Source organism: Macaca mulatta, chromosome 8, assembly GCF_049350105.2.
Source record: "Macaca mulatta isolate MMU2019108-1 chromosome 8, T2T-MMU8v2.0, whole genome shotgun sequence".
Taxonomy (NCBI): domain Eukaryota; kingdom Metazoa; phylum Chordata; class Mammalia; order Primates; family Cercopithecidae; genus Macaca; species Macaca mulatta.
Genome location: NC_133413.1, coordinates 144,095,057 through 144,120,813, shown reverse-complemented (window position 1 = coordinate 144,120,813; position 25,757 = coordinate 144,095,057). Strand labels below are relative to the sequence as shown.

General features: G+C 44.8%; 1 long non-coding RNA gene across 1 annotated transcript in view; it reads right to left on the bottom strand.

Moving 5' to 3' along the window:
* Nucleotides 1–724: 724 nt before the first annotated feature.
* The window catches only part of LOC114680350 (uncharacterized), a 37,332-nt gene continuing 12,299 nt past the window's right edge, over nucleotides 725–25,757 (bottom strand). The window contains exons 5-8 of the long non-coding RNA XR_013397439.1: nucleotides 23,750–24,302; nucleotides 20,377–20,477; nucleotides 18,218–18,306; nucleotides 725–987 (exon numbers count right to left, since the gene is read on the bottom strand). This is a non-coding gene — a long non-coding RNA (uncharacterized LOC114680350). The remainder of the gene's footprint in view (nucleotides 988–18,217; nucleotides 18,307–20,376; nucleotides 20,478–23,749; nucleotides 24,303–25,757) is intronic.

Genomic DNA, 25,757 nt, shown 5'->3' with positions numbered 1-25,757 from the left:
AAAATGGTTCCTCTGGGTCTGGTCAGGAGCAGGGTGAAGGCTGGAAATTCCAGGCAGACAACTGCAGCATATGTGTAACTATTATGAGAGGGAAATGTAAGAGAATCTGGAGTGAGTTCACAAGGCCTTTGCAGACACACTTCTTGAGACTCCACAAATCCTTCATGTAAAAAGACATACTCCCAGCCTCCTGCAGAAGAGTCTATTTCCCAGGGAGGCTGCGTCTGCAGTAAAGACCTGCCAGTTGGGTAGTGGAGTTGCACCTGGGGAGCAGGGTCCAGGAGCTAGCAAGAGTGGGAGTGATGGAGGGGAAAGGGCTGTTACCGAATGTAGGTCTGCACCTGCAAGGGGAGTTGCAGAGTATTTCAGTGCCTGGTATTTCTAGACCCACAAAGAGAGAGAGAACAGAGAATGGGGTTTCAGTCCCAATAGAACTTCTAACACAGGGCTAAATTCTGTGCTGTGATGCAGCAGCACCAGGAAGGGGGTTTCAGTGTGAGCCTGGGTGCTGCTTGCAGCCAGCTTCGCCTCCTCGGGCAGGGCCTGCCAACTCCCAGCCTCCCACTGAGCCCAGCTCCTTCCCGAGCATATCTACTCCCAAGATAAGGGGGCTGGTGCCTACCCAGCTGCCCAGGCTGGAGCTTCAACCTTCCCTTCTTACTTCTCCTTCACCCCTACATGCAGCTCATCTTCTCATCTGATCCAGTGAATTCTATGCCATAAACATCACCTTATCAACTTTTTTTCCCCTCTGAACCAATGCAATGACCTCCTAATTGCTCACTGTCTTCAGCATCTCCTGCTGATAAATACTCAACAGAGCTGACAACAGGAAGCTTCTAGAACTGTTACCTGGACTGTAAAATCCTTTGGAGCTCCCTTTGCAGCAGTTAGAAGTGAGGGCACTGGAGTCACTCCCCTCAACTTTGAACCCGGGCTCCCCTCTTCCTCTGTGACCTGGGACACCTGTGCCTGAATTTCCTCCTCCTGCGGTGAGGGATGAGAAAATTCCATTGCTTAGAAACTTCTTGCATGTACAAAGTGCGCAGTAACTCCTGGCTGCTATGATCATGCTAAACACGGTTAAACCACAGCAGCCTCATCTCAGTCCTGCTCCTGCCCACATCTTGTTTTCTAACTGCTCTGGACTCTATTGTTTTCCAGAGGCACTTCCCTAATCTTCTATAATTCTGTTCCTCCTCTCTGAGTACAACTCAGATGCTTACCTTTCCAGAGAGTTCTTCCTTATCCTGCATGTCTAGCTTTTATTGTATCTCAGCTATGTGGTTTTCTTGCTAGTCTCTTCATCAAATAGTACTTTATACTTCTCTCCAGCTGGGGGTGAACGGGTAGACAGTATCAGGTGGTGCAAGGAGATTTACATATCTGCTTCCTCGCTAGACTGGGAACTCTTTGAGGGAACATAGTTGGGCTGCCACTTATTTGACCACCTTCAACCTCCAGAAAGGTGCCTGGCAGGGAGCTGAGGAGAGTTGGGATCCCATAGATTGATGGGCCTTCCATAAAACATTCTGTAGACTTCCAAGGGTATGAAGCATGTCTTATCATTCTCATGCTTTGACAAAGAGAGCCTTGCTTGTGTTGAAGAGACCAACCTCCCAGGGCTGGCCAATTCCTACAGACGGTAAATGTGTAGCTGAGCAGCTTAGCCTCAAACCACGTTTTAAAACGTTTTTTTTTTTCATTTCCCCTTTCCTCCTCAAGTCTCAAGATATAACTTTGACACAAACTGCATATGGGTTACCTTTCATCTTGAAATACAGCCTCGGAATGTACTGTGAACCTCCACTCCCTTTCTTTTCCCATTCTACGCTTCCATGCCTTATGCACATTTATTTATCTAGATGCTTCTTAAGTTCACACCATGCTCACGTTTGTGGTCATTTATTTCCTTAGAAGCTTCAGAGGTTGGATCCTGATCAGGACCAGACCAGAATTCTCTCTCCAGCAAAAATTATTTTAAGGTCAGAACCCACTCCTGGCTAAAGAGTGACTACAGTATTGACTGTGATTAATTTATAACTTGGGAGGATCCACAACGGTGCCAGGCCCTTCACCAAGTGGAAAATAATTCAAGATGCACCTTTGGAGCAAGTCACGCCACCTGGCACCTCCTAGCACCCTCCTGCCTCTTCTATATTTCAAACTCTTTCTTTAAAAACCCCTTCATTCCCTTCACAAATTAAAGAGTGGAATTTCTTTCTACTCTTCCTCTTGCTGGCACGGGTAATAACAAAATCTTACAATGTCTTTTCGTAACTTGTGATTATTTGAACTTCTTTCTGCAGGCGGTGGGCAGCTGGACCCTTTTGCCGATTACAAATGGGTATATAAACCAGGCAACCCAGAGCTCACACCTTCACCTGCTCTATTGCTCTCATACTCTTGGCCATGATTCCCCTGACCTACTCACCCCAGGGACAGGTGCTGGACAATTAGAGTGGAACTCTATGGCCCCAGAATCCTGGAAAGTATTCAAACTCACCAATCCTAAGCCTGCTTGACCATTCCTTTCCCTGGAAACCAAAATGAAGGTTCTTTTCCCATTCCCTCTGACTTCTGACTGGTGGACACAGTCCTTCCCCGACGGACCCCATGGCCTGGTGTGCCTCTCCTCTTGGGAACTGTCTTTTCAATGGCATCACACTCTGGTCTGTGGCCTCATCATACCTGAATAATAATAAAATTACACTATAAAACATGAAGCTTTACTGAGTTTCCTCAAGTGTAAAATGGGACAACAGGACCTACCCCATGAGATAATCATGGAGATTAAATGAGCTAATAAAGGTAAAGTGGTTAAAATATGCATAGCATATTGTCAGGGCTTCATAAGCATTGATTCTCCTGTCATGATAATTTTTATTACGGTGCAACAGTGAGACATAACAAACATGGGGAGGGAGGGGAAGGGTACTGGGCAGCTCAGAGTGAGAGGCAGTGCAGGAAAGAAGTCCCCAGTACACAGGAGAGGCCAGGGCCCACATGGACCCACGAGGAAGGCCGCGTGATGGGAAATGAACATCAATGAATTTCTGTGTCTGATAGTCACTTTGAGATTGTGTCCAGTTCTTAGCTGTCATTCCATTTCACTCAGCCCCCACACCCCTAAGCTTCAGGAAGTTCGTTACAGAGGGAGGGAAAGGAAGCCAGAGAGAACTATATGAATGTTCATGACTACACTATTATTAGTCACGTTCCCCTCAACCTCCCTCCTCCACCTTCCTCTGCAGGAATACTTTCTGTTTGTTTTGCATCGCTCTTTAAAGGATGCAATTTTCCACTTCACCAGGAAATACACTGGGAGTGTTTGGTGAGGCTGGGAGCCTCATCAGCCATCCCTGCCCAGCCTCCAGTGTGGGTTTTTCCCCATGGGGAGTGCTGAGAACACCACTCTGACTGAGCAGGCATATGAGAAGGTGCTTTCAGGGCATAAATCCACAAACCATGTCATCTCTCATTTTAGAGCTGCTCTGACCCATTGGCTGGGAATGAAGAGGCCTGCCCAGTCTGCAAGAAGGAAATCTGGAAGCATTCCAACTGGCTCATGCAGACGGGGGAAAGAACCCATGACTCCTCAACAGGGTCAGCCCCAGTATGGGTGCACAGGGAGAGTCTGGTAGTGAGCTGAGCCCACCCTCTGGGCTGCTAAGCACTTTGCAAACCTTACACTTCAATGCCCACAGTATCCTCTAGACACAAGGGCTAGCACAGGGATGGAATTGTGAGTGTCCAGGACCAGCCAGGCCTCAACTTATCAGATGGAAAACCTGGAGCTCACAGAGCCAGCGACTTGCCCAAGATCATCCAACTGATGGGAAACTGAACCAGATGCCAGTGCCACGGAGTGTAAGCTCTTAGAACAAAGCCCCACACACCAATCAGAGTTGGACATTTCCCTGTCGGTGAAGAATCTCATTTTAAACCCAAGTTTAAATGAACCCATGGATAGGCCCCTGGGCTGGCAATTCCCAAAGTGTGTTTCTCATAATCTACTTCCACAGGATTGAAAGCAGAAAAGGCACTGCTTTTATTTTAAAGTACCTCCTGAAAAAAAAAAAAAAAAATGTCCATGAGAATGCAGCTTGAAGCCATTCAGCCAAAAAAGACCAGGCTTTTCTTATCCCTCTGATAATTAGGACTGCAAAAGCACCATCACCTTGGGAGTCAAGAATGTGTCCTGTGTGTCCAATGCAGTATCCCAAATATGCAAGCTTGGCTGCCAGCAATAAGAGAATTCCCAGGTGAGCCTGATGGGGCTTCTACATCCAAGCTTCCTGAAAAGAGATGGATGGTACTTGTTCTCCTGTTCTGGGGCCTTTACTGAGTAGGCATCAGACACTTGGAGTGGGATGAAGGGTGGGCTTAGTAGTAAATAAGAATCAGCCACCTGTCTAGACCTCAAGTGGCTCTTACATAGGTATCCATACCCTATTAGAGATAATGAACTATGCTATAGATAAATGTCTTTGGCTCTAAGAAAAGTGGAGTTAGATTGCTGTGAGAGGCCAAAGGAAGAATACAGAGTTTGCAGCTGGGGAACTCAAGGAGGGCTTCCTAGAGGAGGAGGATTTATGATCAGTTGAATCCTTGTTCAGCAAATATTTACTCTCCTTTACCTCGTCCTGGGAGCAGAGTATATTTCCTTGTTCCATTGATGTTAGGCTGAGCCACATGAAACATTTACTCTACTTTACCTCCTTCTAGAAGCAAGGTATATTTCCCTGTTCTATTGATGTTAGGTTGAACCACGTGACTTGCTTTGGCCAGTAGGTTGTTAGTGACCATAATAGAGATCAGAGATGAGTGTGCTTGCACAGTGGGGTTTTTTCTTTTCATGCTACTGTCCTCACCATAACAAAAATCAGGTCTGGTCCATGCAGGATGAAATATGCATGGAGCAGACCTGAGCCCTACCTACTGATTGGACCAAGCTTAGTTGAACCCCATTTAGATCAGCTGATCTGCAGCCAAACTGCAGAAACATAAATGAGAATGAACGTGGGTTTGAGCCACTGAGTTTCAGGGCAGTTGTGTTTTGCAGCATTTTTATGGTCACTGCTGTCTACTACAGATGTTAAGTTGGATCTTGAAGAAAGGATAATATGTGGGTTTGAAGAAGGTGGGGGGACTTCCCAGGTAGGAACAGGAAGATAAAGGCAAGAAAGTAGGAAGCTGAGTCCCACGGGAAGATAGCAAATGTTCTGGAGATGGATTCAGTAGGACTGAAGGCTGGAAGAATTGGAGGGACTCCAAATTTAGATGCTGTGACACTACTCTGAGAAATCTGGGCTTTATCCTGAAGAAGACTGCGTAGGCGAAATAATGGCTCTTAAATAGGTCTACTTCCTAACTCTCAAAAGGTATGAACACATCACCTTACATGGCAAAAATGGCTTTGTGGGTTTGACTAAGGTAGGGATCTTGAGATGATGAGGTTATCCTGGATAATCAAGAGGGCTCAGTATAATCACAGGTGTCCTTAGAGGAGGGAAGCGAGAGGGTCAGAGTCAGAAAAGAAGCGACAACAGAAGGGAGGTCAGAGTGACGCAGCCAAGAACCAAAGAATGTAGGCAGCCTCTAAAAGCAGGAAAAGGCGAGAAACAGACTTTTCCCTGAGCCTCTAGAAAGGAAGGCAGCCCCACCCATACCTTGACTTTAGGACCATAAAACCTTTCTGGATTTCTGACCACCTCCAAAACTACGATAATAAATTTGTGTTGCATGAAGCCACGAAGTGTGTGGCAATTTGTTACAACAGCAAATGGCAACACAGGGATGGAGTCCCATGGAAGATTTTTGTGCAGTGGAAATACCTGTGTGGAATTTATTTGGGAAATACCACTTTACCATATTAGCAAAAGTCATGTTTATTGTAACAATAACAGTAATAATAATAACTAATACTAACTAAGCACTTACTATTTGCCAGGCACTTTTCTAAGAGCTTTATGTGCATTAACTCACAACATCTCCATGAAATAGAAGCTGTGCCAGGTGAGGTGGCTCACAACTATAATCCTAGCACTTTTAGAGGCCAAGGCTAGAGAATCACTTGAGCTCAGGGGTTCAAGACCAGCCTGGCCAACATTGTGATACTTCATCTCTACTAAAAATACAGAAAGTATAGCTGAGTGTGGTGGTGCTCGCCTGTGGTCGCAGCTACTCCATCTCCCTGCTCAGTCTCCCAAGTAGCTGGGACCACAGGCGAGCACCTGTGAGATGGAGGTTGAGCCTGGGAGGTGGAGGTTGTAGTGAGCTGAGATCATACCACTGCACTCCAGCCAGAGTGACGGAGTGAGGCCTTGTTTCAAAAAAAGAAAGAAATAGAAGCTGTGACGATTCCCATCTCACAGACAAGGAGCCCAAGGCGCAAAGAGATTAAGCAACTTGCCCGGGATCACAAGGCAGTCTAACTTTAAACAACTGAGAAATTGAGGCTCTGCAAGGGGAAAGGAACTGGTAGAAGGGGCAGCAGGAAGTGTAGCCAAAGATTCTGAATCCCCATCAAGGGCTCTTTGCACTGTACCACTGGAGGCCACCACAGATGGTGGCACAGGGAAGGAGAGAAGGTAACAGTCATACCCACAGGCCTACTGCAGGGGTGCAAAGGCCATTCCTCAACAGTACGTATCCTCCCAGAATGAAACCACATCTCCAAAACCATGATGACCAGAAGAAACCTGGAAGGTCGGTGAGTACAGGTGCTGTGTGAAGTTCTATGAAAAGGTTTGACATTGTTTAAAGGAGATGGAACACAGCAAGAGGCAGAAATAAAAGCAGGTGATGAGAATGGGGTGGGGAGATGGCAGGGCAGCTTCTGGGCTAGATGTGACTTTGGGTGCATTAGAAGAAAACAGCCTGTCCAGGTGGATAAGTACAGGAAGGTGCTGCCCTGGGTGGACGCCTCCTTACAGAGGCTTCTGACCCTCCTCCGCTCCATCAGGGGCTCTGCAGGTGCAAACTGTGCAACTGTACTCCACAGCCTGCTACAGGGGTAAGTTGCAGAAGTCCTCCCTGATTTTTGTTGGTGATGTTGTTTGTTTTGAATAAAGTTTTCATTTTAGAATAGACTTAGATTTACAGAAAAGCTCCAAAGGCAGTATTAAGAGTTCCCATATACCCAGGACTGTTTCCCCATCATGAACATCTTATTTACTAGGAGACATTTGTCACAGTCAAGTAACATTACTGTTAGCTGAACTTCATACATTATTTGGATTTCAAGACATTCTTTGTTTTTAACTTGCTCTTTTCCTTCTATTAGAAAAGTTTTTCATGCTCAATGTAAAAACTTTAGGAAATTTAAGAAAAGGTATAAGAACAACTGAAAACAAAAGTCACTCATGATCCTAAAATCTGGTTTAACTGCTGGTTACATTTTAGTGTTTTCTTCCAGTCTTTTTTCCCTAATTGTGTATATATTTATAATATATTCAGGAAGATATATTATATACAATTATGACATGGCTATATTTTTATGGCAATAAATGTAATAGTATTTTAAATGGCTGCACAATAGCCTGCCATAGAAATATATTATAATATATTTTAATATCTCTATTACTAGATATCATTTACTATTTTAAAATATTTTAATATTTTAAAAATAACTGTGATGTATGTCTCCGTATCTTTGTTTATTTTCTTTGCTTAGAATTACATTTGCCATGAAAACATTTAAAACTCTTGCCAAATTATTACATTCCCACCAAAAGAATTAAATATTTTTATTTATTTACTCTTGGTTAAAATACTAATTTCATGGGTGTAAAATGATTTTTCATTCCTACTTTAATTTGCTTCTCTTTCTGATGTGGTTAATACATTTTTGCAAACATCCATTTTTAAAATAAATACCTGTGCTCTACTCATTTTTCTTTGAGATACTTTTCTTACTAATTTATATAAATTATTTCTACATGAAGACTAATAACCCATCCTCTAAATATATGTATTCACATATATATGTATAAATTTATGAGTAAAAGGCCTTGTTTTATTTGTTTTCATATACCCAGAAACCAGCATAGTTTTTGACAAATGGTCAGGTTTTAATTAGTCCTTTTTTTTTTTTTTTTAAACAGGGTCTCATTGTGTCACCCAGGCTGGAGTGCAGTGGCAGGATCTCTGCTCACTGCAACCTCCACCTCACAGGCTCAAGTGATCCTCTCACCACAGCCTCCTGAGTAGCTGGGACTACAGGCGCATGCCACCACACCTGCCTAATTTTTTGTATTTTCGGTAGATACTGGGTTTCACCGTGTTGCCCAGGCTGGTCTCAAACTCCTGAGCTCAAGTTATCTACCTGTCTCTGCCACCCAAAGTGCTGGGATTACAGACTTAATGAGTCTTTGAGAAGCAATATAGTACAGAGGTTAAAAAGACAAATTCTAGAATCAGATTGCTTGGATTTAAATCTCAGCTTCACCACTGACTATCTGGGCGAGTTATTTGCCTTCTCCGTACCTGCAAAACGGAGATAATATATCTGCCTCTGGGCTGTTGGGAGGATTAAATGCATGATTATATTTGGCAATCCCTTCAGCCTTTGTATCAGTTAGTTTCTACTGTATGCTAAATCATCTCAAACTTAGTAGATTAAAACAATTATTTCTGTAGCACATGATTCTGTAGCCTGGCAATTTGGAACCGGACCTAGCTGGGGAGTTCTTTTGCTGGGCAGCAGGCTCAGCTGATCTGGCTGGACTCATTTGGCAGCAGTGATCCACTGGTCTCCTGGTTGGGGGTTGCCTGGTCAAGAACAGCCTTAGTGTGGATAAGTCACTTCTGCCCCACCTGGCCTCTCATACCCCAGCAAACTCACCTAGGCTCTTTCACATGGTGGTGTCAGCACATGCTTGATGGGTGTTTGCCACTGTCCTACAGTAAGTCCATGGGGCAAGCCCAGGGTCAGTGTAGGAAGGCATGAGCAAGGGAGGTGCATCCCCAGTAGGTGAGATAACAGGGAGGCCTGGACAAAGTTGGCCATGACTATAATCAATCCTTCACTCTCTACTAGGCTCCAAACTTTCATTGACAAGTCTAACCTCACATTTTGCAGAGGATGTAAGTGAAGTGATGCTGGTGATTCTCTTTCTGCATAGACAGATGAGATAGCATAACAGTCCTGGGATCTCCAACTGTACCGCCTGGCTTCAAATCCTGACCCTGCCACATATTAGCCATATAATCTTATTTATGTGATCACTTAGTTCCTTGGGGGTTAGTTTTACCATCTGTAAAATGAAGGAAATAATAGTATCTGCTTCCCTGGGCTGCTGAGAGAATAAATGAGATCGAGATCACTCGTGTCAACAATTTGAGATATGGCCTGGCATATAGAAAGCTCGCACTGTGTGCTGACTTTCACGGCTTGAGCCAAGCTATGCTTTTCTGTTCTTCCCATTTGGTGATTACTGCTTTCAACCTAATGTGGGGAAAGGGTGTGTCGGCTTTATAGTCAGATGGATCGCTACAAGAATCCCAATTCCAACCCTTTAATTTATTAAACCTAAAATAGCACTAAACACCCAGTATATGATCAGTGCTGGCTGCCAGGAAAATAATTGAGAAAGAGCAGACAGAGCTCATGGGGCTAACATTCTCGCAGGAGAGACAAACAGTAACACAGAGGTAAGGTGGCTTCAGATACTAAACAGAGAAACGTAACATGGAAGTGATTTGCAGAGTCACGGAGGCTGTCTTAGACTGGATAGTCAGGAAACTCCTCTTTGAGAAATGGACATTAGAAGCAAAACTTGATTGGCAAGAAGGAAGAAAAACATCCCAGGCAAAGGAAAGAGCTAGTGCAAAAACTCTGGGGCAGGACAAGCTCAAACAACTAGAGAACAGCCAAGCGGCCCGTGTGGCCCAGCACCATGAGTGAGCCTGTCCCGACAAGCAGCAGGTGCCAGATCAGATGGGACCTTGTAGGTCAAAGGCCTTTGAGCCCAGACAGATTATTTTTAAATCCAGTCTAGGGCATAGGGTGGTGGCTCATGCCTGTAATTCTAGCACTTTTGGAGGCCAAGGAAGGAGGATCACTTGGGCCCAAGAGGTCAAGATCAGCCTTGGCAACATGACAAAACCCCATCTCTACTAAAAATAAAAAATTAGTTGAGTGTGGTGACACACACCTGAAGTCCCAGCTACTTGGGAGGCAGAGGTGGGAGGATTGCCTGAGCCCAGGAAGCTAAGGCTGCAGAGAACTGAGCCCAAGCCACTGCATTCCGGCCTGGGTAATAGAGTGAGACCCTGTCTCAAAAAATAATAATAATAATAAATAAAAATAAAGTCCAGGCTCCATTCCTTAAGTGCTGTGTGACCTCAAGCAGCAAATTCACTCATGATCCTGCAACCTGGTTTAACTATTTTCTTACAGTCTTTTTTTCACTAACTGAATACACAGTTATATGGATATGCATTTATATTTGTAATATGATATATACATTTATAGCATATGGGAAGATACACTTCTCAATATGCTAGCTATGTTTTGGGATGCTATTTGGGAAGATATACTCAACCTCTCTGCTGTTCATTGTCCTCTTTACAAAAAGCTGGTGGGACGTGGCAGCATCCAGAGGCCTTGCAGCTGTGCAGCCAGCAGGGCTTCTTCATGCAGCCCACGCAGCAGTGCAGGTCGTGCACTGTACAGATCCACGGGTACCACTGACAGCAGTACAGGAGGAATGATGTCCCTGGAGTGTGTGACTAAGAGGCCTGGTTGTCTGGTCCCAATACTTTCCAGCTCTGCTTCTGTGAGACCCTATTCCTCACTCCCTCTACAGCCCCAGAGGAGAAAGCCTGGGTTGATATCACTCTCTAAATGGTTTCTGAATCTGAGATTGATCAGGACCAGTATCTCACTTAGAGACACCAGGAAGGGTCGCGAGGGAGAAGTCCATGACTCACACTCTGGGATATGGTTCCAGGACATTCCAGGGCCTTTGGGACAGGCGGACAAGATGATGAATGTCAGCTAGGGAGAAAGTGAGTTAAAGGCTAGAGGTTAATTGGCTTGGGATAAATTCTGACAGCAGAAGTCTCCCCTGCAGATGCCATTGCCCCTTGGTGGAGATAAGCCTGGGAAACAGGAAATGCCTCTCAGACTGGAGTTGCAGTCACGTTGTGAGATTATAATAGCACCATTTGCTGAGTACCAATTGCGTGCTCTGTGCTATTCTAGGTACTCACGAAAGCACCACTGGATCAACAGAGCCAGGTCCTTGTTTCCATAAGGATATGTCAGTCAGGAATAAGCTCCCAGGCTGATATCAGAAAACTGGCTAAAATTAAACAAATAGAGGTTTAATGTTTGCACATGGGGAGAGGTCTAGAGGTAGGGAACTGCTAGTGTTGGTTTGGCTGTTCGACCGTGACATCATAGATCCAAGCGCCTTCTAGTTGTTTTTTCTGCCATCCTTACATATTGGCACATGCTTATTTCCTCATGGTTGCAAGATGGCTGCTGCCAGCCCAGCAATTACATCCATTACCATGGCATTTCCAGCTGCAAGGGAAGCTGGAAGAATTTCATCCTTAGGTCAGGGAATTCAAGCAGAGGCCATTGCACTGACAAAATGCAGGTCTATAATGAGAAAAGCATAACCTTGTGTTAGATTTTCTCTTTCTCTGTCTCATACTCTCTGTTCTTTCACCCTTGCTTTCTTGTGCTACCTCGAAGATAGACTATTTATACCTAAGACCTTCTCTCAGGCACTATGACTGGGGAACCTAAATTTTCATGGGAACCAAAGGGCATGGAACTGAGGGATGGAGGAATGTATCTATAGAATTTTAGAGGGAGGAAAAGGGGAGAGGAAGAAACAAATGTTTGGAGAACCTATGCTATGTCAAGACCAATTACACATGCGAGCTCATTTAATTCTCAAATAACCTATAGGCTAAATATAATGTTCCCAGTTTACATGGGAGGAAACTGAGGCCCAGAGAGCTTGAACATCTCATTAAGGTTATTCAGAGAGCTAATGACTGAGACAGACTCTGTCTGACTCTACACCTGAGTTATTTCCTCCCCAAAACATTTCCATCTGGTCATTCCTCTCACACCTCCAATTAACACTCACTCCATTGTGCATTGTAATGATGATGGTTTTCATCCCCATAAAAATTGTGAGGTTGTAGAAGGCAGGAGTGGACATTTATTTATTTCTCTCCCCTCCACAGTCTGAGTGCAGTGCCAATATTTGGATAGTTTAGAATAAACCTCTCTAAATAGCTATGATCTTTGACTTCTCCCACTTAAAAATGAAGATGGGTTATTTATCAAACATTGATACAACTTACTTAATTTTTGCTGACTTTTTAAAAAGTGCCTTTTAAAGACTCATGGAATGCTTCCCTTTGTTTTCTGTTCTGGTTCTTTGTTAAAACCCAAGGGAGGGTCAGTGAGGTGAGTCTAAGAGCAAGTGTGCCCTTGTGGTGCTAGTGCCTGGGAGGTCTGATGGCACTTTCCCCTGCAGACATTTCCACTGCCTGGCTGGCAAGTGTATTAGTCTGTTTTCATGCTGCTCATAAAGACATACCTGAGACTGGGTAATTTGTAAAGGGAAGAGGTTTAATGGACTCATAGTTCCACATGGTTAGGGAGGCCTCACAATCATGGCAGAAGATGGAGGAAGAGCAAAGTCAAGTCTTATATGGTGGCAGGGAAGAGAGCTTGTGCAAGGGAACTCCGCTTTATAAAACCATCAGATCTCATGAGACTTATTCACTATCACAAGAACAGCATGGGAAAGACCTGCTCCCATAACTCAATTACTTCCCACCGGGCTCCTCCCATGATACATGGGAATTGTGGGAGGTACAATTCAAGATGAGATTTGGGTGGGGATGCAGCCAAACCATATCAGTAAGCAACTGCACAGTGTTGAAGGGAAAGAAAACAATTAACACAGGAAAAAGAGAGGGGAAAATAAACAGGGTGGGGAGTAGTTTAGGTTATGGCTGCCCACCTCTTCCTTTCCCATAAAACTCCAAGATTGTCAAAATAAAGGTTACAATAAACTTTGGTTTCATGTGAAATGGCCTGGGGACAGAATAAATCTCTCTTTCCTGCCCCCGCACCTGTCACTCCTCCTCAGTGAGAATCCCTGAATGCCCCAACAAAAAGAGACTTATATTTGATGTCAAGCACAATGGTTAACAGTTACAATTCTGGGATCAGGTATGATTCAGGTCAGGAGACAGAAGCCTGGGTTTCAGGGCCAGCTCTGCTCTGATTAGCCTTGTGACCTCGAATGAGACCCTTGGACTCACTGACAATCAGTTGTTCCATGTAAAAGGGGCTCAATTGAGGCAGTGAACATGTCCTTCTTACTCTGTTTCATTGATTCTCTGACAGGCTTTTACTGTTTTGAACACTTTAACATCTCCAAAAGTAGGACAAGTCGTACAATCCCCGGAGTCTCAGAATAACTAAAATTCAGTATTAAAAAAACAATTCATGCCGAGGACACGTGGGTGATGCAGTCCCTGGCTCCAGAGCTTAGGAGCTGGTTGATAACTGACTTAGAAATCCCAGAAGGTGCTTTATATCACACCTGATAAAATCTCTGTAAAAGTCTCCTGGGAAAAAAAAAAAAAAAAGGTAAAACAGAATAAAGATTTGGCAAAGGCTCATGCTGTGAGAATACAGGCTGTGGGGTGACTCTTGAAGTCAGAGATCTGGGTTGTAGTCAGGGCCAGGACTGGGGTGAGGCTTAAGTGATGCAGCCACAGTTTAAACCCCAGTCTCTCATGACCAAGGTAAAAAGTTAAGGAGGCACTGGTTCTCAGAGTTGCACAAGTGCATAGGCAGCACCTGCAATGGGGGAGCCTCCTTTCCTTCAGCCCCCTAAGCTCCTCTCTTGCCTCAGTCTTGTCCCAGCCTCAGATGTACCTTGACCCTTTTAGGACCCACCAACTGTAGGTCTTGGGCAGCTTGGCTCCTTCTTGGCTGCAGGTACCTGACCTATAAAATGAGGAGGCGTTTTGATTATGCTTTTACGTTGTCTGTCTTTGCCACTAGACAGAAAAACTCCTGGGAACACTGACTACTGCTGGTTCACCCGAGATGTCTGCCATACTCACAGTGAGTGACTCTTAATTAATGCTAATGACCCTATTTGTTGAGTGGTTGTGGTGACGACTGGTATCAGCTTGGTGACCTATGGCATAGCCAACAGTGGCTCCGAGCTGGCTTTGGAATTAAAGACACCTAAGTTCACATCTCAGCTTCCTACCTTACCAGCTGAAAAACTTTAAGTTACTGAACCTCTCCATATGCTTCAATTTCCTCATCTCTAAAGTGGGAACAATACAAGTCCCTACTTCAAAGCATTGTTGTAAGGATTCTATAAGGTCATGGAAGGAAAGTTCTTAGAAAGGCACCTCCTGTGGAGTCAATGCACAACCAAGGTTAGTTGTGGCTTTAATTATTAGCATTACTGTCACCTCTCTCAGCCTCATTGTCCTACACCATGGAGAACACAGAACATTTTGGATAATGCAGTCTGAGCAGTGCTGTATCCTCAGTTCCAAAGTATTTTTCAAGAAAAGTTGTTTTTTCTGTCTGGGATTCTGGACCAGTTTTCAAAAAGCCTCCCCTTAAAGCCTCCTTAATTCCTTGCTAAACATTCTCCTCTAATCCTGAAGACACAAAAGCCTTGGAGAGACATCATCCAAGAGCCGCAGGGACCAGACCCACCTCAGCCCACTTCTCTGTAGTAGAAAGCACTATCATATTCAAAGGGTAACCCAGTATATCCTGATATCCTATGTGACTCTGGATTGAGGTGATAACATTCAAAACAACAGTCAAAAAACTGATAGCAACTCAGTATTATTATTTTGCTCTTGCATCTCTTAAATAGCCTTAAAGTGGATCCAGTTGACAAGGGAGACTAACGTTCTTAAATTCCACTTTAATCACTGTTGAGGTTCAAGAGTGACAACTCATCACTCTTGTACTCCTCCTCCAAGTTTAGGACCAATTAAGAAATACTCACAATGTCCAGAAAGGTGGAGATTAGATCAACAATAACTCTGCTGAAACAAGACCAGAAGACATAGCTGGGATCTGTAGGCATAATCAGGTGATCTAAGATCTTCTGTCTTTCCAAGGACTTAGGAAAGCCTGCAAAGCAGATATGTATACTCACTTGCGCTGGGGAGAGAGAATCCCTACTTTATGTGTAAGAGGCAATAAGAAGACAGAGGGAAAGAGAGAGAGAAAGAGGAACAGAGAGGGGCCCAATACAGTAAATGTCACCCAGATCGACAGCCTGGACTGAAGTATAAACAGATGTCAGCTTTTAGCCACTCTCCCAATCAAATGTATTTTTCTGCCATCTCTTTTTGGCAGCCAGGAAGGAAGGGGGACTGGGGAAAAGAGGGGCAGGGCAAAGAGGGGCTGGAAATGTTTCTTTGGGTGAAGTCCCTCTGTGATGTCATGAGGACAGGGTATGGCGCATGTATAGCAATGGGTTCCCATTTTATCACACGCAGCCCTGCTTGACGCCTGTCATTCCTGGCAGCCCCTCCAGTTCACGCCTCTGTCACACACTCACTCCTTCCCATTTTAGCTGATGTTTTGTATTCATCAGCTTCCCCATTCCTGTCCCTCCACAACTGTCCTTCGGTAGCCAAAAACCTCAAAAACCAGTGAACTTGCCTCCACTTCACAAAGAGCAGTATTTCAGTTCAGCAATCCTGTCCCACGGAATCTTCTATGATGATGGGAATGTTCTATATCTGCATGCTCCAGTGCATCAGGCAGCAGCCACACGTGGCTATCAAACCCTTGAAATTCAGCTAGTGCGACTGAGGAACTGAATTTTCTATTTTATAATCATAATTAATTTAAACTTAAATGGCCACATATGCTGAGTGGCTAGTATATGGCACAGCCCATTCCTATAGAGTCAAGCACTTTGAGGAGATAAACATAAACTTTTTGGTCCATTTTCCTTCCAGGCTCTTAAAATCCTTCACAGCCCTGATTCTGCCATCAGGGAGCCCTGGTGTGGTGAAAAGAAGGATGGGCCATGAGCCGAAGGGCATGGATTGGAGTTACGGTCCTCACTCATTGTCTATATAACTTTAAACAAATGGCTTGATTTTGGTTTCTTTATCTGTAATAATAGAATGTAATTTTTTAAGATTAAATAAGACAATGCCAATGGAATTGTCTTGCACCATTGAAAGTTTTCATTTCATTTTCCTAGCCTCTTTTGGGGATTACGTAGCAAATCAGCCCTTGTTTTCAGCTTTCAGTAGTAACATCTTTAGATGTGCCCAGTCTGCCTTCTGCATCATTATCCAGGAAACATAGATCATTGCTGAGTAGGATAGGACTGAGAACCAAGCCACCTTTCTCTTTGGCATGAATTTGCCTGCATTTTGAGATAAATTGTTCTACAATGCCATTGCTAAGTGTACTCTTATTCATCCTGTATTTTATAATCATATCTGCAAAAGTATCAAGAGGAATTTTGTCAAAACTCTAGATGATACTGAGATATGCTTTATAGCCTTAACCATTAGAGTGTTTCAAAGGCTTCTGTGTTTGTTTTCAATTGCTTTATAACAAATTATCTATCTAATACTTAGATGTGTAAGGCAACACTTATTATCTCATCGTTTCTGTGGGTCAGGAATCCAGGTGTGGCTGAGCTGAGTGGTTCTGGTATCTCTTAAGGCTGTCCTCAATTGGTCACCTGGGGCTACTGTCAATTGTCAGCTCAAGGCTTGACTGGGAATGACCTGCTTCCAGGCCATGAACAGACCTCAGTTCCTCATCACATGGGCCTCTTTATGAGCTGCTTAAATATCCTCACACATTACTATCTGGCTTCTCTGTCTCCTGGACTATCTCATGATATAGCAGCTGACTGAGTGACTCAAGAGAGAAGGCGAGATTGCACCCAGGGTGCAATCATTTTATAACCTAGTCCCATAGCTGTAGCCTAGTCACATAGCCATGTGACTTAGCCACAGCCATTTTACGACCTAGACTCATAACCATGTGACCCAGCCACCGTCATTTTACGACCTAGTCTCATACTTAACATATTGTCACTCCTCCCATATTCAAGTCACTAGAAGCTAAGTCCAGCCCACACTGAAGGGGAGGGATATTATACTCTACCTCTTAAGGGAAGAAGTATCAATGCATTTTGGATACACCTTGAAAATCAACACAACACCTCAAACTCAAATGGCCAAAACTTAGCTAATGATCTTCTTGTGCAAACTTAGTGTTTCCTATTTTGGCCGATGACACTTTTGTCCACCCATCTTGCATTGGAACCACCGAGCCATGGGTAATATATCTTTCTCTTACACCAACTGCGTACATCCAATCCACTGCCGTGCCCCACATATCTTAACTCTTAGTTGACTTTCAACAGTTTTTACTTATTTCCAACTCTACCAAGATTATTGTGGTCTAAGCAACACTCCTGTATCACTTAAAATCATGATATAGCCTCATGGCCGGTCTATCCATATTACTGTACTTCACTTTAATCGACTCTCCATGATGCAGCCAGAGAGGACTTTTTGAAATACAAATAATATCATGTCACTGCTATCACCTCTTTCTTAGTATATTCAAGCAGATCTTAGATTGATGACCAAAATATTTAACTACATTTAGGAGTCCTGTATGTTCACTGACTTCCAACCTCACCTGTACCATCCAACACCTGGCCACTCTTGAATGTCTTTGGCTGAGCCTTTGCCCTTTGGGTTTCCTCTGCCTGAAACACTCTAAGTCCCCTTGCTGTCCCCTTGCCTTGTTAATGTCTTACCTTCCAATTCTCAGCTCAGCCTCTGTTGCTTTAAAACAGAGTTGCTCGACCTTAGCACTATCAACATTTTGAGACAGATAATTTTTTGTCACAGGAGGCTGTGCTGTGTGTTGTAGGATATTTAGCAGAATCCCTAGTCTCTGCTCCCTAGATGCCAGTGGCATCACCTCTCTCCAAATATGACAACCAAAAATATCTCTACACACTGCCAAGTATCCTCTGGGAGAGCAAAATCATCCCGGCTGAGAACCATTGACTTAGAGAGACCCACCCAACTGTCTAACACTGTGGTAAATGACCCTCTGACATCTCTCCTTCTAAGCACTAGACACAGCTGTGATTGTATGTGTATCTTGCATATCATCTCTATTCCTTACCAGAGCAAGGCCCCAGAGGGCAGTGGACATCTCTGTTTAGCCATCATCATGTCCCCGGGGTCCAGCACAATCACTGGTACACAGATAGTCTGTCGGATGAGAATATATTTATGTTATTCTGCTCATCTGCATCCACACCAGTGAAAGCAAGAAAGGAAGGAGGGAAGGAAGAAAGGAGGAAAGGGAGAAAAGGAGGAAATGGAGGGAGGAAGGGAGGGAGAAAGAAAGGAAGGAAGAAAAGAGAAAATGGAGGAGGAAAGGAGAAAAGAGAGAGAGGGAGGGAGGGAATGAGGAAGGAAGAGAGAGAGGAAAAGAGAAAAGGGAGGAAGGAAGGAAAAAAAGGAAGGGAGGGAGGGAGGAAGGAAGGAAGGAAAAGGGAAGAAAGGAAGGAAGGAGGGAGGGAAGGGAGACAGGATGGAAGGAAGGAAGGAAGCAGGGAGGGAAGAAGGGAGGGAGGGAGAAAGGAGAGGGAGTAAGGGAGGAGGGAGGGAGGAAGGAAGGAAGAAAGGAAGAGGGAAGGAAGGAAGGAAGGAAGGAAGGAAGGAAGGAAGGAAGGAAGGAAGGAAGGAAGGAAGGAAAAGAAAGTAAGTCAGCCTCGCTGGCTCACCCCAGATCTCAAGCACTGTTTCCCAGACTCAGTCTCGTTTTCCCCATATTGCTTCTGCCTTCTGTGTTTGTTCAATTCTCAGGTTTTCACCTTATGGTAGCAAGATGGCTGCTCACAACTCCAAGTCTACTCCCAATGGTTCTAACACACTCCACAGTGGTGGGTCCTATTTTCTCTGATCGGCCTGAGTCAGGCCATGTGCCCGTAGTCAAAGCATCGCTTACAACCAGAAGGACATGATACTCTGATGGGCCAGGCTCAGGTCACAAGCTCAGCCTCCAAAGCCAGGGGTGTTATTCACCCCATTCACAAAACATGTTCTGAGAGTAGGGGGAGAAGGTTTCAGTAGTGAACCACCAGTGAACTATTGCCAGAAAAAGAGGAAATGGAAGCAGGAAAGGCAAAAACTAGGATGCATGACCATGGCTGGCATGTGGCAGGAGTTCAGTGATACTGCAATTGAGTTCACATGGCTGCTTATAAGCCATCTCTTAATTGGAGTTCACAATCAGGCTAGGGAAGGATGCCAAATGGGCAGTAACCCTAACAGCAAGTGTGTGTTGCCAGCATGAAGCGATGATGAAGGAATGAAGGAATGAACGAATGAATGAATGAACACACTGTGGCAGCTTCTCCAAGCTTGGTACAATGGAAAGAGCATGACAATAAGAATACGAAGCTGTCATCCTGCCCAGGCCCTGGTGCATCCACAATCACAATGGCCCTCACTTCTGGTCTCACCAAGTTGATAGGGGATGACAGAAAAGAAAATAGCTTTCAGTGCAAAGCATACCAAGGAAAAAATAAATGCACTAAAGGCTCACGGAATATTACTGAAAGATGCCCAGGACTCCGTTTTCAGGGAGAGAACTGAGGTTGTAAGGATGAATAAGGATGCAATTCACATAGCGTTTGCTGAGCACATACTAAGTATCAGGCCATCTACCCAGTCCTGGGGAAATACAGATGGCACAAAGCCTGAGGAAATGCGAAGCCAGGCATTCTGGGGTCCCGGTTCTTCAGAGATTTGTCTGGGACCCAAGGCTCAGAAAAGACAACTTCTTCACCCAGTCCAACCTACAGGGAAAAATGGAGTGAGGCTCTTTCTGTGAAAGACCAGCTGGCCGGTCTTCTGAGCACATGGATTCCTATAGGACCAGTGGGGAGAGGATTACACGGTGCCTCTGTCCCCTCAACACAAAATAATATCTCTTCTATTGTTGGCTAGTCTCATTATCTGCTTCATTCTTTTAAAATTTCAAGTGTTTTCTCTTGAGGGAAACTTCTGAATCACTTTGCCTGCACTATACCTAAATCTTACTACAATGCTATGAACTTTGAATTATTGCCCTTGTTCACCCCAAATGGAAAACCAAAGCTCAAAGAGGTGACTGACTCCCCAGCTCATGCAACTGACAGAATCAAGATTTCATTTCAGGTGTGTCTGGATCCTGCGCTCACTTGCTCTCTTCTCACCATGGCCTCCTAAGGATCCAGAAGGAAGCCTGCCACCAGCAGCCATCAGCCCACTCACCCCCCACCTCGGTCTCACCTTGCCATTCCAACAGGCTCCAGTTTCAAATCTCAGTTCTGCCATTCACGTGATGCTGGACAAGTCAGTTAGCCTCTCTGAGATTCAATTTTCTCATATGCCTAATGGAAAAAGAGCATCTACCTTATAAATTGCATATTTACTCTTCCTGCCTGTAGCCTCAATAGAAGTATATTTCCCCCATCCCACAGATGCTGGCCTTAGGCTTGTGACTTGCATTGGCCAATGAGAGGAGACACACACCAATCAAAAGAGAGGCATTAAATGTGCATGACTGGTTTAGCTTGGCCTCTTATGCTCCTGCCATGAGCAATTAGATCATGCCTGAGTAACCACTATTCATTCAGCCTGAGTTCTGGAGTGAGAAACAGGTGGAATGGTCCTGGACTCCATCCACAGCCCAGAGAAGAGCACCATGGCCCACCCGTAGGGCTGTGAGTCAGAAAGAAATGTCAATTGTTATAAACCAGTGGTTTTCAAGGCGTGGTCCATCAGCATCAACATCACTTAGAAATTTGTGAGAAATGCACATTCTCAGTCCTTATCCAAACCTGCTTAATCAGAAACTCTAGGGGTTGGGCCCAGCGATCTGTGTTTTAAAAAGGCCTCTGGGTAATTCTGATGCAGGCTCAGGCTTGGAATCCACTGTTGTAAATCACTGACAGTTGGGGATTATTTGTTGCTGTATGAAAGCTGACTAATACATCTAGCCTTTGAGGTTGCTGCGAGGACACAGTAAGATAAGATGTGAGAAGCTCCTGGAACGAGGTTCCTCCCGATAGTCCTAAGCCTGGCATCCAAAATTCTTCTTAATCTGATGCTCGAGACCTCTTCAGCCTCATCCACCAGCACTGGGCTATAAAGACCCATTCTCTTTGCATTCCAGAGCCAGAAAGAAGTTCGGAGGATGGGCGTGGTGGCTCATGCCAGTAATCCCAGCACTTTGGGAAGCGGAGACAGGCAGATAACCCGAGGTTAGGAGTTCAAGACTAGCCTGGCCAACATAGTGAAACTCTGTCTCTACTAAAAATACAAAAAATTAGCTGGGCATGTTGGCAGGTGCTTGTAATTCCAGCTACTTGGGAGGCTGAGGCATGAGAATTGCTTGAACCTGGGAGGTGGACGTTGCAGTGAGCCGAGATCGCACCACTGTACTCCAGACTAGGGAATAGAGAGAGACTCTGTCTCCCCCCTACAAAAAAAGGTTCAGAGATGAGTATATACAGCCCCCAATATCCAAAATGAGCCCCGGAAAGGCCACAGAGATTAAGTCCTCATTTCCTAACTCCAGGCCCCTACACAGCACATGGGGCATCCTGTAGGTAAAGAATGAACACAAGTGTATTTACAGACAGCATCAGCCACTTCATGCTGTCCAAGGCAGAGATCCCTGTATTGCTGTTCCTAACATTAATCCCCAGCTTCTGAACCAGCTGTCCTAGAAGGGCTGTTGGGTCAAGGAGTGTGTGCTGCCCAACATTTCAGCTCTTCCATCAACAAATATCTCAGGATACCAGATGTGCGGATGCAGCCCTATCTGCCTCAGTGCTTCCCCCTAGGGCTGCCCTCAGCTCAGATGCCCTGGAGACAGTGAGGGATGGTCATTCCTTTCAGCTTTTACATAAGGACCTTGTGTGGCCACAGAGATACTTGGCCTCGGTGTTTATGAGAAAATTGGAGGTGCTTTAGCAGAAACAAAGTGTGCAATCTACCTCATCTTATAGTGAAGATGAAGTTGCCACCCTCTTTGTGAGACAGCTGGCGGGAAATTAATGAGATCCTGTGTGTAAAGGGCTGAACAAGGAGCCTGATGCACAGCAGGTGCCAACCAGGGCTGCCTGTCATTCTCATCATTTCTCACATGGTTCTGGAGGTTTCAGTGCGATCACTCACAAAAGAGGGTGATCTTTACCTGGCATGATGCTGGCGTTCAACACGTCGTAGGTATTATTACCATTAGTTTTGTTGGTTGGCAGCATTACATTACATAATGTAAACATTACATTATTACTTCCGTGTAATGCTGGAAGTAGCCATGCCATCCTGTGTCAATGTCTAAGTTAAAAGTTGCTGATGGCCAGGCGTGGTGGCTCACGCCTGTAATCCCAACACTTTGGGAGGCCGAGACAGGCACATGATAAGGTCAGGAGTTCAAGACCAGCCTGGCCAACATAGTGAAACCCTGTCTCTACCAAAAGTACGGAAAAATTGGCAGGACGTGGTGGCAGGCGCCTGTAATCTTAGCTATTCGGGGGGCTGAGGAGAATCGCTAGAACCTGGGAGGTGGAGGTTGCAGTGAGCCGAGATCACATCACTGCACTGCACACTACAGCCCAGGTGACAGACAGTCGAGACCCCATTTCAAAAAAAAAAAAAAAGTTGATGATGTCTCTATGGAATAATTGTTATCTAAGATGATGGCTAACCCTCAGCACGTGTGTGCCAGTGCTCTCTTTCTATGGCTAGGGATGGACGACAATCTCAAACTGGCATAAGCACAAAAGAAAGTGTATCAATATAGGTGAAAAGTGTAGGCTTGGACTCACTCAGGCCCCATGGATTGGTCACTAGAATCTGATGACTCTTGTTCTTTCCCTAAACTCTGCTTCCTTCCACTGGCATCACCCCGATGCTGGCTCACTTTCTGCACATCATGACTCCTGGCAACTCCTACACTGGCAGGGACCTCATGGAAGAAAGCAGTCCTTGCAAAAAGAATAGGTGCCCCTTTCCCAGCAGGTCCAGCAGGGGTCCTAGGGAGAAATCCCTTTGGCCTGCCTGGGGCTATGGAAAATAGGACATGCAACATGACCAGAGCCCATGCCGACTCATCCTAGATCTCACCTAAACTATATGAACTGAGAGTGGTAAGTGTCCTCAGAGAAATTGGCGATGCATTTTACCGAAGAGAGGAGAGTCCGTGGCAGGAAGAAAGCATCCTACTCTGCAGAACATGCATTCTGCTCTGGCTGCAGCATTTCCAGTGGGACATCAACAGGCTGTGCAACGTTTGGCAAAGGGGCTGCATGAAGGAGCTGGAAGCCACTCCTTGGTGAGGGAGAGCTGAAGGCACTGAGGATGCTGGAAGTGGGTTTAGGAGATCAAGTGCTGTTTCTTCTGTCATCTGGGATTCTGTTGTCTCTAGTGTTCACTTAATGTTCTGTATCTCTAATTGTTTCCCATAAGGGCACTTAGCCTAATAGAAGGATATTTTATTTATTTATAGTTTTCTAGAAATGAGGTCTTGCTCTGTCACCCAGGCTGGAGTGCAATGGCACAATCAGAGATTACTGCAGCCTTAAACTACTGGGCTCAAATGATCTTTCTGACTCGGCTGTGGAGTAGCTAGGGCTACAGGTATACACTACCACACCTGGCTAAATTTTCTTTTTTGGAGAGATGAGGTCTTGCTATGTCACCCAGGCTTGTCTCAAATTCCTGAGTTCAAACAATCCTCTCACTTCAGCTTGCCAAAGAGCTGGGATTGCAGATGTGAGCCACTGTGCCCAGCCTAGAAGGATATTTTAAATAATAACTATTAGGATGATGGTAACAAGAATAAAATAAATAAAAAACGAAACTGTATTAGTTATCTATTGCTGTGTAACAACATTACTGCAAACTTAGTAGGTTAAAACAACACACATTTATTATCTCACAGTTTTGCAGGGTCAGGAGGTCAAGCACAGCTGCAAGGCTGCAATCAAAGTATTGTTTAGGGTTGAGTTTCCATCTGGAGACTCAACCCAGGAAAAGCCACTTCAAGGCTCGCTTGGATGTCAGCAGCATTGAGTTCTCCGCAGCTATAGGACTGAGAGTCTCCATCCCTATGGCAGCTATCAGATGGGGTCCACCCTCAGCTCCTAAAAGTTGTCTTCAGTTCCTTGCCATGGGGACCTCCAATATAACCGCTTGCTTCATCAAGCCTGCAAGAGAGAGAAAGACTCCAACAAGATAAGCTTGACAGTCATATGCAGTGTGCATTCTTCGCCGTATTCTCTTTGTTAGAAGCAAGTCATAGGTCCTCCCTACACTGAACACCGGGAATGCCTAGTTCATGAGGCACTGAACACCAGGAGGCAGTTATCAGGGAAGCCACATTAGAATCTGTCCATCACGTGAACAGATCACTGTGTCAGACTAACGACATAAACAGTTATGGTGGAATTAAATGTTCAGCTCAGTTTTTAGAACAGGTCTGTATGAAATATGATAAAACTTTCAGTGTTCTTATCTATCACTTATGAACTTTTTGACCTTGAGTCAGTTGTTCAGTCTCTCTGAGACTGAGTTTCTTCACCAGTAAACTGAAGGAAAATAAAAGCACCTTCTTTGGCCGGGCGTGGTGGCTCATGCCTGTAATCCCAGCATTTTGGGAGGCTGAGGTGGGTGGATCACCTGAGGTCAGAAATTCGAGACCAGTCTGGCCAACATGGTGAAACCCCATCTCTACCAAAAATTAGTTGGGCACGGTGGTGTGCACCTGTAGCCCCAGCTACGCAGGAGGCTGAGGCAGGAGAATCGCTTGAACTGGGGAGGCAGAGGCTGCAGTGAGCCGAGACTGCACTCCAGTCTGGGTGACAAGAGCTAAACTCCGTATTAAAAAATAATAACAATAAAAAAAAATAAAAAGCACCTGCTTCATAGTGTTGTTAGAATTAAATGTGAAAATGTGTAAAGTGCTTTAAGTAGTCCCAGCATGTATTTAATGCTGAATAAATGTCAGCATTTACACACACACTAAACACATGTAGGTTCCGAACAATGTGCTGGCTTTTTCCTTTATCGGAACCCTCCAAATACAATATGAAAGCCCTACTTTACAGATGAGAAAAACAGAGACTTGACACAGCTATAGGACCTAGTTGAGCTCTCAGAGTTTCTGAGTGGCTGAAGTAGGTTAGAGACTCAAATCTTCTATGAGTCCCCAAACTAGAAGGTGTCAGACTATCTAATCCTAAGAATTCCACGTGTTCCCACAGCCTGATTTCCCAAGGGCTTCTAAGGAGTAATGGACTGACCAGGAGGACAGAGCTCTAAGCCCTGAGCTGCCACTGGCTTGTCCATCTTCTGACCTTACAGAAAAGGAGAGTAAGTCTCAGGGAAGAGAGGTGCTGGCCCAGGCTCGGGGTTGTTTGAAGTCAAGAAGTGCATGAGAAACCAGGTCTGCTGCCTGCCGTCTCACCAGGTCCTCTCAGTCCATGGAGTTCCATAGAGGGCTTTACCCTGAGTTTGATTCGGGGAAACTGGGCCACTTTAAATTATACAGCTGACTCTACTCACTGTGTCTTTGTTTAAAACAACCGTGAAGACAATTGGAAATACCCAGCTAATGACATCTCAGGCTGGCACAATTCTATGAGTGGATACATGCCATTTTA